Source organism: Coenobita brevimanus, chromosome 4 (assembly GCF_032717465.1).
Source record: "Coenobita brevimanus isolate Jiangsu-jjx chromosome 4, ASM3271746v2, whole genome shotgun sequence".
Lineage (NCBI taxonomy): Eukaryota > Metazoa > Arthropoda > Malacostraca > Decapoda > Coenobitidae > Coenobita > Coenobita brevimanus.
In genome coordinates this window covers 18,761,889-18,766,312 of record NC_136957.1, presented here as the reverse complement: position 1 = coordinate 18,766,312, position 4,424 = coordinate 18,761,889, and the positions used below count along the sequence as shown (strand labels likewise).

Here is a 4,424-nt window from a genome sequence, read left to right as displayed (position 1 = left end):
TTTTCTCGTAAATCAGAAAATGCTGATCTTCAGTTGCCTCTGTGTTCATAAAAGTCATTCAGAAAGAAAACTTTTGGTAGAGAAGTGCTTATTAACAGCCAAATTTTTCGGCTTTCAGTTAGTTCACTCCGTTTAGTATTGGGTGGACTATTATTGTAATCAGCCTTTCCCTACGTGTCAACAAGTTAGTGCCCCTCCTTTTAGCATTTCCCAACCTGGGGGACGTTTGAGATTGCTAGGGGGCACGTGGGGTAATCAAAGTTCAACATAGGGCCAATCCATTCAGATGCATACAGGGTATTCCCAAAGATATGTATGAATAAGAAACTTTGACAGGAAAACTTCACAACCGTCATTTCGAGCAACCACAAGTAGTGTTGCCATCTAGCATCTTAAGCAACCGTATGGAACAGATAAAAACATCGTTGTTTAGGCGTCAGAGGGGTGGGGGGAGGGCATCATGAATACAGTTCTGACCAAAGGGGGGTGCAGTGCTAAAAAGGTTGGGAACCCCTGCCTTAAAACAACTAACTCAAAGTCAACGGTCACCCCTTACGGGATTGTGGCGTCTTAGCTATAGACAGATAGAACAACAGTCATTATTTTTATCCTTTGACTAATACACTTCACATAGTACAGTGATTATTATTATTATTGTTATTATTATTATTATTATTATTATTATTACTTTCAGGCTCCTGCGACTCTGTTAAAAGAAAAAAATATCTGACACAAATTGCAATGCTAGATTTGTTCCGACGCTGAAAGAATTTAAGCTGCCTTCAGTCAATATATCCAATAATATATTTTTAAAAAATCACTATGCCCATCTCACATTTGCTGGTGTGCGAGTCACATTCCAGACGAATATAGAATTATTACCTCTAGTCGATTTTCTTCAATTATCGGGACACTTTGATTTTGAGCTTTTTCTGTCTAAATTCAGTAATGATGTGCAATGATGTGAAAACGAACAAGTTTAGCACAGTCACAGAACGGCCATACCACGTTGAGTACACCGCCTCCCGTCCGATCAGCGAGGGTAAGCAACGTTGGGTCTGGTTAGTACTTGGATGGATGACTGCCTGGGAACACCAGATGCTGTTGGCATCCCTACGTGTCAAGTGGGGTTGGTGGAGGATTAGTGCCCCTGCCTGTAAAACAATTAACTCTAAGCCCTTGGCCACCCCGTTTCGGATACATGGCGTCTGGGAATGAATGAATGAAAAACAGAGCGCATATCTTCGCCAACGTCTATACCAGGGAACTCAGATCACCACCAAAATTTTCTCAACTCTTACTAGGCGCAAAATTCACATATCCGTGAAATTTCGCTGAAATCCACGAATAAATATTTGAAATACTACGTGACCAACTAACTCAAAACAACCCTGAAAAGGGACTCTGGCTCAACGCCCATACATATTAAATAATAAGACTGCGTCATGAGGCGAAAAGTCTGTCCTAAATTCACAGGAGCGAGTCATAATTCATTATATTCGACCTCACCTGAGTCATGGCTAAAGGCACCTCCCGAGTTGGTATAGCGCTTCAGATGCGGCTAATGACTCAGTCATAACGGTAAACATGGCCGCCGCACCACAACAACAACAAATTCGCCATCGTCAACTAAGAAGACGTTTTCGTAACAGGAAAGATGTGCTTAATAAGCTAAGTGATGCAAAACTGGTAAAGAGATACCACTTTTTTTTTTTTTTTATGCGAGGAAGAAGGAACCAAAGGCCATGAGCCCGCAGTAACAGTTCCCTCCAGGAGAAAAACAAAATACAATAGAGAGCCAAATTCAAGATCCGATCATTTTGAGATGCCTGGACACACTGCGTTTGAAAGACTGGAGATCATAGGCAGGAGGAAATACAGACAGAGGGAGACAGTTCCAGAGCTGACCTGTTGCATGAATGAAAGACTGGGAGTAACGGTTAACTCTTGCATTAGAGAGTTGGACAGAAAAGGGATGAGAGTTTGCTGCCAGACGGGTGCTACGCGCCCGTCGTAAAGGTGGAGGAATGCAAGCAGACAGTTCAGAGGAGCAGTGACCATTAAAGTAGCGATAGAAAAGAGATAAAGATGCAACAGTGTGGCGAAGAGACAGAGGTTGAAGAGAGTCAGTAAGAGGAGGAGAGTTAATGAGACGAAAAGCCTTTGACTCCACCCTATTGAGAAGAGCTGTATGTGGGGAGCCTCCCCACACTTGAGAGTTGTACTCCACACAGGGGCGGATAAAACCCCTGTATAGAGTCAACAATTGTGCAGGGGTAAAGAAAGAGCGGAGTCGGCTTAGCACACCCAATCCCTTGAAAGCAGATTTTACAAGAGATGTAATATGATCTTTCCAAGATAAGTCCCGAGTAAATGAAACCCCAGGCATGTTCAAGGATGATGCAGGATTAATCTGAATATTATTAAACATTAGTGGGTATACCTGTGGAAGATTTTGTCGGGTTGATAGGTGTAAGAACTGAGTCTTAGAAGCATTAAAGACAACCATATTATTTTTACCCCAGTCAGAGATATGAGCCAAGTCAGACATTAGGTGTGCCATAGCCTCATCCCTTGTTTCTTGAAGTAACTGTTGAGAAGGGCGTTGCGGGAACCAAATGGAAAGGTGAAGGGTGGAGTCATCAGCGTATGAGTGGATAGGGTTAGATGTACAGCTTAGAAGATCATTGATGAATAAAAGGAAGAGAGTTGATGATAGGACAGAGCCCTGAGGAACACCACTGTTGATAGATCTAGGAGAAGAACGATGCCCGTCTACGACAGCAGCTATAGAACGACCAGAAAGGAAGCTAGCGATGAAGGTACAGATAGAAGGATAGAAACCGTAGGAGGGCAGTTTGGAAATTAAAGATTTATGCCAGACTCGATCGAAAGCCTTTGAGATGTCAAGTGCAATGGCAAAGCTTTCGCCAAAGTCCCGAAAGGAGGATGACCAGGAGTCTGAAAGGTAGATGAGAAGATCGCCAGTGGAGCGTCCCTGACGGAACCCGTACTGACGATCGGAAAGAAGGTTGTGATAGGAAAGATGCCTTAAAATTTTTTTATTAAGAATTGACTCGAAAACTTTTGAAATACAGGACGTTAAAGCAATTGGACGATAGTTGGAGGGTTGGGAGTGGTCACCCTTCTTTGGGACTGGCTGAATGAGAGCAAACTTCCAGCAAGAAGGAAAGGTACAAGTTGACAGACAAAGGCGAAATAGTTTGCCTAGGCAGGGTGTAAGCACAGAAGCACAGTTTTTGAGAACAACAGGAGGGACCCCATCAGGCCCATATGCCTTGTTAGTACTGAGGCCAGTAATGGCAGAAAATACATCAACTGAGGAAATTTTAATGTCAGCCATGAGGAAGTCAGAGGGGGGAAGTGATGGAGGAACAGCACCGGAATCGTCTAAGGTGGAATTGGAGGAGAAAGTCTGTGCGAAGAGATCTGCTTTATCAGTAGAAGAAATAGCTACAGAACCATCAGAGTAGAAAAGAGGAGGGAAGGATGATGAGGTAAAGTTGTTAGAAAGATTTTTGGCAAGGTGCCAGAAGGAGCGGGAAGAATTCGAGTTGGAGAGTTGAGAGCATTTAGTATGGATGAAATTATTTTTAGTAGAGCGAAGAACAGACTTAGCACGATTCCGGGCAGAAACGTAAAGATTATGTGATTCAGGGGTGGGTTGGCTCCGGTACCTTTTGTAGGCCTTCTCCTTGTTGCGGACAGCATTAGAACAAGCGTGATTAAACCAAGGCTTTCTTGCGTTAGTCAAAGGATGTGAGAAATGAATGTATGCTTCCATGCCCGAGAGAATAACCTCCGTAATGCGCAAGGCACACTCAGATGGCTCACGGCCATGGAAGCAATAATCATTCCAGGGAAAATCAAAGAAGTACTGCCTGAGGGCCTCCCAGTCCGCAGCTTCAAAATGCCAAAGACGACGTTTCCCTGGAGGGTCCGCAGGCCGTACTGGAGCGATAGGACAGGTTAAGGTAATAAGGTTGTGATCGGAGGAGCCCAACGGACAGAAAAGATTAACAGAGTAAGCAGAAGGATTACTTGTGAGGAAGAGGTCAAGTATGTTGGAGCTCTCTCCAAGGCGGTCAGGGATACGGGTAGGGTCCTGTACAAGCTGCTCTTGGTCATAAAGGATAGAAAAGATGTAGGCTTGTTCACCAGGTGGATCCGTGAAAGGAGAGGAGAGCCAAAGGTGGTGGTGAACATTGAAATCTCCAAGAATGGAGATTTCAGAGAAAGGAGAAATGGACAGAATGTGTTCCATCGTAGAAGTAAGATAGTCGAAGAATTTTTGATAGTAGAATTAGGGGATAAGTAAACAGCACAGATATATTTAGTCAGAGAATGACAGGAAAGCCGAAGCCAGAGAGTGGAGAATTCAGAAGAATCAAGTTCAGGAACAC

At 43.7% G+C, this 4,424-nt stretch overlaps 1 pseudogene; it reads left to right on the top strand.

The window, feature by feature from the left end:
* The first annotated feature begins 991 nt into the window (after positions 1-991).
* On the top strand, positions 992-1,110 carry LOC145397082 (5S ribosomal RNA; annotated as a pseudogene).
* Positions 1,111-4,424: the final 3,314 nt, after the last annotated feature.